Source organism: Ostrinia nubilalis, chromosome 12 (genome assembly GCF_963855985.1).
Source record: "Ostrinia nubilalis chromosome 12, ilOstNubi1.1, whole genome shotgun sequence".
Taxonomy (NCBI): domain Eukaryota; kingdom Metazoa; phylum Arthropoda; class Insecta; order Lepidoptera; family Crambidae; genus Ostrinia; species Ostrinia nubilalis.
In genome coordinates, this window is record NC_087099.1 from 13,765,601 (window position 1) to 13,777,963 (window position 12,363).

General features: G+C 38.2%; 2 non-coding genes across 2 annotated transcripts; one reads left to right on the forward strand and one right to left on the reverse strand.

Annotated features, from left to right (window-relative positions):
• On the forward strand, positions 1 to 71 carry Trnag-gcc (transfer RNA glycine (anticodon GCC)). The gene has a single exon. It is a non-coding gene; the product is annotated as a tRNA-Gly (tRNA).
• An 811-nt stretch (positions 72 to 882) lies between these two features.
• On the reverse strand, positions 883 to 953 carry Trnag-gcc (transfer RNA glycine (anticodon GCC)). The gene has a single exon. It is a non-coding gene; the product is annotated as a tRNA-Gly (tRNA).
• Between the last annotated feature and the right edge of the window lie 11,410 nt (positions 954 to 12,363).

Sequence of the window (12,363 nt, forward strand, 5' to 3'; positions counted from 1 at the left end):
GCATCGGTGGTTCAGTGGTAGAATGCTCGCCTGCCACGCGGGCGGCCCGGGTTCGATTCCCGGCCGATGCAGAAAACTTTTTAGAGTAGTTTTTAAGGGTTTTGTTGATGGAGATTCTGAGGGAATGAATTATTTCAGGAGAATGTATTTACAAAATGACTTATAAGTTTTGAAGGCGACATGTCAAGCGAATTTAAATTGCATAATCAATACATATGAGGAAATGTGTGTTTTTTGTATTTAATTGCATTTTTTTTATTTTTCATGCAGGTATAGCGTAACTAAATTTACTAGCTTTATAGTTACGGTATTAATGATGAGTTTTTCGTGCGTGTGTACTAATAAAATACTACGTCAATTACATAAATAACTCACTTTACACTTGTGTAAATATATTACTTATTTTACTTTGTTTACTTTTTCTGCGAAATATTGTAATACAGCTACATTTCATTCTACAGAATTTCCCATAATACCTATTTACAATAAAAAATGTCACTCAGGCAATATTAAAACGTAAATATCTTATTACTACAAACATCCCAAAACAACATCCAGGAGCTTACCCATCCGAAAACCAACACCATCTCAAAATAATTATGACAAATGGCAAGACAAAAGAATTCGCGTCCCATGGTGTTGCCCCGTCAAAATAATCTAATTTCCTTAATGGCCACGCCGGGGAAGGACATAATTATCATAATTTTTAACGCAATGCCTACTCAGGGTAGACAGAATTAATTCTACTTAAACATTACGAGTATGCCATTTGCATATCTTTTCCGACATTGTTCTAGACTAGCTTATAACCGCGGCTTTACGCGCATTGACTTTGTTTATAATATAATGACGAAAAAGTTAAAGGCACGTGGCAAAAATGGATGCATCGGCCGGGAATCGAACCCGGGCCGCCCGCGTGGCAGGCGAGCATTCTACCACTGAACCACCGATGCTTGTTACATCTTCAATAAAAATGCAGATGTACGCCATGTGATTAGAAGAATTACTTTCTAAATAAGTAATTTAGCATCGATAATAGTAGACTAAAAGCTAGTGAACGCCAGACCTACGTCATTTATAAAAGCTGAAAGTTTGTCAGCGTATGCTCCCAATATATGAACAGGAGCACTGTCAGTTCTAACTCTTTGCCAGACAGATTTTTAGGGTAGCTCCCAAAGCCACAATGACCCAAACTTTATAATTCACCAACATTATATCCTATATTGGGAGCATACGCTGACAAACTTTCAGCTTTTATAAAATGACGTAGGTCTGGCGTTCACTAGCTCTTACTCTATAGCCCAATGGTGTCGGTGTCGGGTCAGATTGGAGGATTCGAACTCCGCCGCATCGCTGGACTGTTGTGGTCAACCCATTCCCAACACAAGCTTTTTAGCTTACCACGAGGGGTTAACGGGACTTTAAAGAAATGTAAAATTATTTAAAAGCAATTTATTTGTTTGGACGAATTTGGTAAGGGCGTACGATAAAAATTATTTAGTATAGGTAGTCGTAATCTGCAATATTTTACAGTAGATCTGTCTGTCACCTTAGTATCAAGCTTATATCACTGAACCATTTTAAAATTTGATGATCTAGAGATCGATGAGACCAATATCCCATTAATCTGCATTCAACTGTAATATATTGGCTATTAGGTACAGTTGAATGCAAGAATGCAAAATTGCACAACCCCGGAATCTCAAATTTCTAATTAAAACTATTTATCGTGGAACGTGCTCGCACTTCACCGAGCCACACGTATGGTGGCAACACCATCAGTTTCGACACAGCCTTGCTTATATAGCAAGTTCAATGTCACCGGCACTCGGTCAGTAGTGCCATGGCTGCCTTCCAGGATTTTTTGTGTGTTATCTTCGTTTTGACGGTAGGTCATTTACAAAATAAGTACGACTAGACACACTAAGAAACGCCTTAAACAAAATTTTACTTAATGTTCAAACCACGATTTTTAAAAAGATTCTCGAATTTCGAAAATTTAGGGTTGTTTTCTTTTCAACAAAGGAATCCGTTTATTTATTTATTTATTTTTATTTTACAAGGAAAACAATACAGTGTAGAAACTATGTTCCGTTTAGTTATTAATACTTGTAAGTTAAACCACAGAATAATAATAAGTACTACGGTTAAACGTAAACATTGTCATGCATGCTATAAAAAAGTTAACATATCCGACTATGTTGCCAGTGTTAAAATGAAAATTGTTCGGAGTTAAAAATTTCAAAATCCTTCCGACAGAAATGCAGTTCACTTTTTAATTAACATGGCTACCAACATTCCGGCAACGATATTTGAAGCATCCATAGAGCTGGAAATGCTAAAATATTTCCGGCCAGTGCGTTTGAAGTTAAAAAAACTAAATTAGACTTAAAACTGCTTTGCGCCTTTTTGGTAAGATTTCATACTCTTCATAACATGGTCTGGAAACCGCTGTGTAATTAAAAACTATTTTGCATTTACTTTGCTTGTTTATTTTGTAAACTGTGCATTTTTTTTTGTAACAACAAGGTTAATTGATACCTGCTTATTTTGAACGTTTTAAATTGCAATAGCTAATAAATCAGGTCATAATGATTGATCTCATAAAGTCTTAAGCATCACGCAAGTAAGCATACCAGACAATGAAGATCTTCAATAAGTACCTTTTTTGTAAGCTAGAGCTAATAAATACAAACAGAAATAAGTGCTGTACGGAGATTGGATCCGTGTCAATACCTTTTTTGTAATTAATAAAAAAATCTAGAGCTATACAAGCAGATTTAAGTGCTGTACGGAGATTAGATCCGTGGCCTTTAATACGTTCATGCGAATCATCCGGCTAGGCGGTTTTTACACTAATCTTCATGACCTCATACATAGGTGCTTCACATTTAAGGACGGATCACACTTATAAACCCGGAAACGGATCGTAACCGTATCGACTTGAGGCGGTCAGTATTCTTTGTATGAAACTCCGTACTGCAACAAACACTTATCCACACCGTACTTAACATAAACGCCTTGCGGTTGTTGGCGATGCGTCTGCCCGGATTGATAATAAGTGTTCTATGATCTTTACTCGTAGGTACTATAGAGCAAAACGTATAATGTTCATTTTCTTGTTAATTTAACACCTGCCTCTTATTCCAGGCGTTCACAGCTAGCCGTACCAATGCCTACCCTTCAGACTTCGCGATCCCCATCCCTGAAGTCACCGTCTCCATCGGAGGGTCTGTGTCCTCAATCCCAGTGCAGCATGAGGAGCTGATCGTGCCGGTAGTCTTCAATCCAGTGCAGAACTACCAGGCTCCACAGGCCAATGTTTACCAGGATCTAAGCTATATGCCACCGCCTCTTCCCCAGGTCATAGTTCTGAATGATGGTGGGCAGAAGAACGATTATACTTGGCTTTTGCTTCTTTTGTTATTGAGATAATTTAGAAATAACGATAAAGAATGGTGAAAGAGGTACATTCTACATGCATTATAAGTAGGAAAAGGTAATTATTGAATTATAATTGACATACTTGTAGTGGACTCAGTATGACCTTAATAAGTTTGCAAAACGATGCATTTTATCGTGTCTCTATCTGTAAATTCATTTCGCGGCCTCAATTGATAGGCTTTATGCGGTGTCAACAATTACCCAACCAACCAAAAAGTAATAAGGTTGACATCTTCACCAATCAGCTAACATGTGATTTAGCATTTAATTACCGTGCAGCACTAATTAACTTTGGGAATTTTAGGTTAAAAATAATTAAACTTTGAAACTACTTGTATTATTGGTGTTGGAAGTAATTGCTATTTGTCCCTAAAACTTGTATTCCTATTGTATTAATAAATCCTTATTTCGTGTTGAAGAGATGAAAATGCTTGTTATGCTAAATAATTCGGTGTCATAATTTGAATTTTTAATAAAAAATAGTACAATAATAATGCTTGTAGTATTTTTAATTAAATTCTCTCATTAATACCCCTCTTTTCCTCACAAACCCAACAATCCTGCAACCAGGAGGTTCAACGTAGCAAATTTAGAATCTCTACCTTTTGTGAAACATCTAAAAATCTATACTAATATCCTAATATTATAAATGCGAAAGTAACTCTGTCTGTCTTTATCTCGTATGTCCGCTTTCACGCCTAAACCACTGAACCGATTTTGATGAAATTTAGCATAGAGATAGTTTGAGTCCCGGAAAAGGACATAGGATAGTTTTTATCCCGGTTTTTGAAACAAGGACGAGCGCGATAAAGTTTTTCTGTGACAGACAAAATTTTACGCGGGCGAAGCCGCGGGCGGAAAGCTAGTATCTCTATAATAAAGCCACCGAGCTGTTACTATACAGCCTTGTATCTCAACCCTAAACACATATCCCTCAAGCGCTAACGGTGATGAATGAGCTTTATATCGACGTAAATAAAGATTGAACGAGGTTATATCTTAATTTACTGCGTCCATTGGCTAGCTCTGTCAGCATAGTGGTGTTTAGCCCGAAAGAGATTTCGTTTCTATTCTCTTTTTACTAACGCTAGAGAAATATGTTCAAAAATACAAAGAGGTTCGTTCTTTCGTTCGTTTTAGCCAAATGACGTTTACTGCTGGACAAGGGCCCCCAAGGATTGCCATAACGACCGGTCTTGTGCTGCCCGCTTCCAAAGAAATCCTGACAAAGAGTTGTTGAGTCAGAATGGGCTATGTTCACCGGTCTTGTGCTGCCCGCTTCCAAAGAAATCCTGACAAAGAGGTGTTTCAGATAGAGTCAGAATGAGCTATGTTATTTCTAATGTATTTTTACTATCGCTGGAGAAAAATGGGCTAGAAATTATTACTTCGCAATTCTAATTCATATTTTTATCTACCGGTTCTATCAAGAACTTCTGATGGTCTGGACAGTGAGCCATACAGCATTGGATTCCGAATATACACACTGCTCTCAATTGACCTCCATGTGATTTAAACCTGAAAACTGTCGAATTTACTAAGATAAATTAATAACTTAGCATTTCTATAATCGGTAGCGATAGTAGAAAATTCATTCGTTACTATACCTACCAGTAGGTATACTCGTACATATGTAGAACGGCAACGCAACATGTTACAGGCCATGAACAAAACGAATGTATGTATATTGTATAGAAAATTTATTCAGGGTAAAAAAAATATACCAATACCTGTAGATTTGACGTTAACCGTAAAAGCATTCCATAGAGTTCTAGTCTAGTATACTTACTGCTGACTAGTGGGTCAGTCAGTCAGTCAGCCCACTAGGTAGACTCTGGTGAAGGTCGCGGGAGGAGCCTGGATGCGAGCGGCGCAGGACCGGTCTTTGTGGAAATCCTTGGGAGAGGCCTTTGTCCAGCAGTGGACGTTTTTCGGCTCAAACGAAAGAACGAACGAATACTGCTGACTGTTCGTTCAGGTTAATGAGTTGAGCTAACGCTTGGTTAAAGCTCAATCTGCTGAAATAATCCACTGAAATACATTCAGAATCAATTTCAGTGGATTACGCTTTGAGCGAATCGATATCTATTAGAGTTTCGTTCGCTTTGCTGTTTATTCAATTCCTAGTTCCTCATTTTATATCGAAACTAGCAGCCGCCCGCGACTTCGTACGCGTGGATCCCGTTTTACCCCCTTAGGGGTGGAGTTTCGTAGAAACCTTTTTTAGCGGATATATGTATACGTCATAACATCTACCTGCATGCCAAAGTTCAGCCCGATTCGTCTAGTGGTTTGGTGTGTGTTGATAGACCACTATGTCAGTCAGTCAATCAGTCAGTCAGTCACCTTTGAGTCTTATACATTTAGGTGACAAGGTGCTTCAAGTGTCAGCAGTATGGACATGCTGCAAAGACGTGTCGGGAGGCCACCATGACCTGCGGCCACTGCGGAGAAGTGGGTCACGCGCTGAAGGACTGCACGAAAAAGGAAGAGCCATCAAAATGTGCGACCTGCTTACACTTCAAAAAGCCCAGCAATCACAAGACAGGTGACGCTGAATGCCCTGCTAAAAAACTTGCAGAAACAAGATACATTAACTCCATAGACTATGAAGGCGCTTAAGGGCTATTGCGAGTTATTTGTGTTATACTTATTATTTATTATTAGATAGGTAGGTTAATTTCTGACTTAGATAGTGTATTCAATTTTGTTCCATTTATAATATTAGTAACTAACTGCAAAATTACCGATCACAGAACTGTTCTACTAACCTTAAAACCGAAATCATTGTACTCGTAAATTGTTATTTTTGTTGACACAGACACCTGCATGCCGTATGTAATAGAAAACGCTAAGTAAGCAATATTAAGTAGCACAATGTAACCATAATAAATGATTTTAATTCTTAGATTTTACTTAATGTGTACCTATAGATTTTAATTTTTAGTATAAACATAATTTGTATTGATAATTAATATAATTTGTTGATTGTTTATGTATAATATGTATTTTGCTAATGATAGTTAAATAAAGTATCGTTAAGCCTTTACTTCGCCTGAGATACAGGAAAAAAATTCCTAGTTCAGGCACATGTATAACTTTACCTTTTGTAGCATAAGATTAGCCTAGAGTTTAAACTGTCAAATAAGATATTCAATAAAGAATTTATTTATTTATTTTAAACTGTCAAATAAGATATTCAATAAAGAATTATTTATTTATTTATTTATTTAGAAGATAGATGTCTAAATATAAATTCTTCCTTAGGCTGAGTTCAGCACTTGATTTTAACCGTGACTATAAATAACTGTTCTGGTGTTTTTTTGTATGGAGTTTGACAGACTTTTGACGTTTGTTAAAGTTAAAGTAAGATGGCGCATCCCAGCCTTATTATGGTAATCCATAGAAAAACCTGAACTAAGAAATAGGAAAATCCGCTCAATTTATCCTCGACTCGGTTTACCTGATTCTGTTGATTATTAAATTAGTTTGAAGCCCGTGTTGCTAGTTAGCAAAGTTTACTGGAGTTTAAAAATTAAACTGTAATATTTTGACTCCAAGATACTTATTACTTGTTTTCAGTTAGTAATAAATGTAGCGAAGATTTTTTGGTGTCGTTTCATTTAGTTTTTTAAGCCTATTCATTTTGATGAATGAACCCGCGTACCGGAAAACGCAGAGTGGGACGTCCACCCACAAAGTGGACCGACGACATCATAAATGTAGCAGGAAGGCGCTAGACGCAGGCCGCTACCAATCGGGCAACATGGAAAGCATTGGGGGAGGCCTATGTTTAGCAGTGGACGTCCTATGGCTGAGATGATGATGATGATTTTGATGAATTTTGGGTATATATACTCGTATTAGACCTTGGAGGAGGACCAGAGGGTACATAAATGTTAAACCAAATCATTATGGAAGCAATAAACATTAATCAGTGTTGAGTAGTTACTACATAAAGGGGGTAAAATTTTAAGGTTCCATAGCTTTTCCATTAGATGTATGCAAATTCGTGGCTATGCTATTGACAAAAAAAATTACACAGTTTTTGACAGTAGCTTAGACTATAATAAAGGCTTTCTGCGATGTCATTTACAGCATTAACAAGGGCTAGTTTATCAATTTTTCTTTATCAAAAGAATTCCCCTCCAAAACGAACACACCCTGTATCTAGTTCAAGCCAAACACAAAGTCGAGTGAACAATAGAACTGAAATTCCACTAAAGCGATTAAGCCGCAAGTGGTAGACTCTCACGTCCCAAATTCCCAATCGATGCTAACGTGTTTGCGGTGCTAGCCGTGGATTGAGAACCCAATCTAGATCAACGTTCTACGATCTAGGTTAAGACTAAATTTTGATTACACGGACTAATTAAGACGCATTAAGATAGTTAAATCAATGTCAGAGAGAGTATTTTGAATTAATTATTGAAGTAAAGCGATAAGATATCAAGATTTAAGCGATGAATAAAAAGTAAAGTCACAAATTACTTGCCTACAGCGGATTCCGTAGCTCTACCTACATGTGTCTGCACTCTTCTTTTAACCCATTGATCCCCAAGCGGTCGCAATTAATTATCTATTGTGTCTGTATTCCCAGGGCTTGAAGGGCTAATAGAAAAGTACTAGGTAGACGAGGCAACAATAAGCCCAATGGTTTCAGTGTTGCACTGTCGATTGACGGTTTGGTAGACCTCTAAGCTACTTCTAAAACAAGCATGATCATATTTAGTTAACTGAAAGGTTAACGGGAATATTATTGTCTTATCTCCCAAAATACAATTATTGTTTAGCTAAGTAAAGTTAAGTTCAATAGTTCGCAAACGACCTCCCCTACATGGGAATTTGCTATGTCCAGTTCTAGTCACCCTGTATAATTCGTCGACGAATTGTAATTGACGTTTTTTCTGTTCTTTTTTTCTGCTTCATAAATATGTCTCCATAAATCTTTTGAAGGAAAACTTTACCTTATAAATCTCAACATGATATTATACTTCTAACCCTCATTATTCCTAACAAATCGTAACGTGTCAAAGTATTTGAGCAAAAAAGGTACAATTTCAGCCATTAAAGTAAAACAACAAAACAAGAAGTAGCTTCTGCGGACCGTTAGTAACAGATACAGAACGTTCTTTGTCCTTAAAGACGAGACAAAAACAGAAATGTCTGCCCAGAATTCTAGAGACGAGATATAGTGTGCTAATAATAATAAAATGCTTTGTTCTCGGGCTTTTTACGGTGATGTTACTTGATATTTCTGTTCCGTCCCTTTATAATTTAATATCTAGGTGTTTTTTCTTTGATTCTCATAAGCCAATATCTCTTTGGTAGCTGATCAATCAAGTATTTCTGGAGAAGTTTAGTCGCGTAAGAGTCTAGATCTATAATAATCATCTTAATTCTGATCCTAGCTAATATAACTTCGTTAGTTCTCCAATCAACATGACATTACTTTTTGGGAGTGTTTCTTTAAGAAGTTGTGTCTAAGAAAGGTTTTTTTATGTGACAGGAGGCAAACGAGCAGACGGATCACCTGATGGTAAGTGAACAAACTTGACCTTCATTGGTTGGGTTATTATGGCCGTCAAGCTGTAGATCCTGGCTACACAGGAGTTGCAGTGGTGGGAACGAGGGGTGGGAATAGTCCCGTGATGGTAAGTGATTACCTTCGCCCATAGATAGACACCCGTAGTCCCAGGAAAATTCCAGGTGCGTTCCCGGCCTTTAAGATGTAGAGTCCTTTAAATTTTAATTACTGAAAAAAACATTTAATTTATTTAAGTAAGTGGAGGAGTGGACCACTAAAGTGGAGGAGGCTCATAGTCCAGCAGTGGGCTGTAAAGGGCTGTTGTTGTTGTTGATGATGATGATTTAAGTAAGACACGAACCACTAAACAGGATTTATCTAGTTTAATTAATTAGAGTGACTCCTTAGATGTTTGTAACAAGGTAAATGAGTTTATTAGGATGCTACAGTCAGTGCATCGGTACATATTTGTTGCAATATCGCTCTTGTTCCAACTTCATAAGGAACAACGTTTAGGTGGATACCGTTTGTGCCTTAGGGCAGTTTATTGCATTGCCGCTGGAGGCAGTACATCGCTAGCTGGACAGTACGTGACCCATTGTTTGGGAGCTAAGGACGGGCGCACACTTTGCGTAGATTAAGAAGCGTTTTATACAAAAAAATACTTAACTGACCAATAATAATATTAACGTTGCTACTCTAAAGACCCTTGAAGAAGATGATGACAATAGTGACTGACTTTCTTGCGCTGCTTCTTCTCAGCACTGGCCCATTTATTGTCCCGAAGTAGTGGTAGGGTTAATACTGGGACGTGTAAAAGTGCTTTTTAAAAGCCTACTTGCATAAATAAATGAGTTTTATGAGTTTTTTTAAATGTCAATATAAACCGTCTCCAGTCTACCAGAAGCAAAAACAAGTGCAAAAACCTACACTAATGCACAATTTATTTAAATAAGAGTATTAGCAATGTTTTCTATGTTGATCGATTGGTAGCGGCCTGCGTCCAGCGCTTCCCTGTTGAAAACCGAAAAACATTGGAGGAGGCCTATGTTCAGCAGTGGAAATTCTATAGATGAAATGATGATAATGATTAGCAATGTATTACACAAATTACCCCGACATTGACCCCCTTGCTAATGATGCAGTAAAAGATTGTTGTTAAAGTCACTACATTTAAACGTTAAAAACTTCATTTAATGCAATGGAGAACGAGGATCTGAACGCCTTTTTGACCAGCACAATTTTTTTGCAAAACAAGTGTCTCTTTTTCAGAACCGACAAAATTTTTGTCACCGGACTTCGTTAGTACTGCTGCGCTACTTTGACTATTTATGTCAGTAGTGAGGGCGTTAGGTGGATGTGTGCTCAACTTCGTGAATACGTGCTTAATTGTGAGAGAGGTTAAGGCTGGGCGAAGATGGGCGACTAATCGCAATTCTTATCACCGGACTTCGTTAGCACTACTTCGCTACTCTGACAATTTACGTCAGTAGTGAGGGCGTGAGGTCGATGTGTGCTCAACTCCGTGAATACGTGCTTAATTGTGAGAGAGGCTAAGGCTGGGCGAAGACGGGCGACTAATCGCAATTTTTGTCACTGGACTTCGTTAGGACTACTGCGCTACTTTGACAATTTACGTCAGTACCTAGTGAGGGCGCGAGGTCGATGTGTGCTCAACTCCGTGAATACGTGCTTAATTGTAAGAGAGGCGAAGATGGGCGACTAATCGCCAGCAATCATGGGCCAGGCTAAGGGGATGGTGACGAAAAAAAAAAACTTTATAGTTAGGTAGGGTAAACTGCCAGTCATTGGACACTTAAGAAAGTTATTGGACAGTTATTTACTGAATTAAAAATAGCATTTCTATTTCAACAACTGAGAGATTCCGACTGATGGAGATAAAAGGGCGTTTTTTTGAAGGAATATTCATTGTATTTGAAGGAATATTTCATTTTAAGAAAATTCAAGGGTTGTTTTGTCCAATGACTGGCAGCGTCCAATGACTGTCGGTTTACCCTACATGTATCGGAAAATCTTTTTAATGGCTTGTAATCATAATATTTTTCCAAACTTTTTGTGAGATCTGTCGTTACTTATTTTTATTTTACCTCTCTTTCCTAACAAAAAAATACCATAATATAAATTATGTGGTAACACTGCCATGTATATTATTGCTTTGTTCACTAATTTACTTTTTTTTATAGCGTTAGTTAATAAAAAATAAACCACCACCATACGTGTTAATAATATTTTCATGCTTGAAAAAAAAAACCTAAAAACCACGATCGTACGAATGGCAGGAGCCAACTACATTTCGGTAGCGCGTGTTGCAAAGCACAGCCATGACGGGCGACATTCCCAGAACGTGACTAATTAGAGCTCACATAAGGCTTACTGCACACCCGCGACATTAAAAAATAAAAAACGCAGAAGGCGGTAGAAAGTTATTTGAGAATACTCAGCGCCACAAAATGGTATATCGTTTGTGTACTGGCACATCTTGGTCACCGTTAATTAGTACTAGGAAAAAAGGCGGGTGCTCTAAGTGGACTACATCGGAAAGTGGGAGTTAGAACAATAGCTGAACTTGAATATTTTAAGCTGATAATTACCTTTTACTTAACTTCACCACTTTTTTTTATTCACAACGATGAAGCTCTTGGCCTGTATCTCACCTGATGGTAAGTGACGATCAGCCCGAAGGTGGAAACGAGCTTCACCCGGAATCCTCAACCACGGAGGAACTGGCTATCTTACCTCTAACTTCCATGTCAGTTGGCTGTAGTGAGTGGTTTAAAACGACTCCTACGCAAGACGGCGCAGTGTAAAAGGTCCAAGGATATTAACATTTTATGTCTAGATTTTCCTCGACCTCCTAAGAGCCAATGTAGCACAAAGACGTCTAACAAGCACTAAATAATGCAATAACCCGATCCTACCCACTTATCGATATAAATCTTAATTAGCCGGGATGCAACTGCAGACTAGAGTCGAGACCCCCCGGGGAAATGAACCGGCGATCGCGGAAGATCGGATTACCCGGGTACTTTCATCCGGGAAACTGCGGTATAAAAGAGGACTGGTATGCATTCAAGAGTAGCTTGGGTAGTTAGAACTATAAATAAATTAAATATAATGTTAGGCATAAGGCAAGGTTCTGGAGTGGAGGCCGCGTACCGGAAAACGCAGCGTGACGTCCACCCACAAGGTGGACCGACGACATCATAAAGGTAGCAGGAAGGCGCTGGACGCAGGCCGCTACCAACCGGGCAACATGGAAAACATTGGGGGAGGCCTATGTTCAGCAGTGGACGTCCTGTGGCTGAGATGATGACGATGATGATGAGGCATAAGGCATAAAAACTACTGATCCGTTTCGACAAAATATTCCA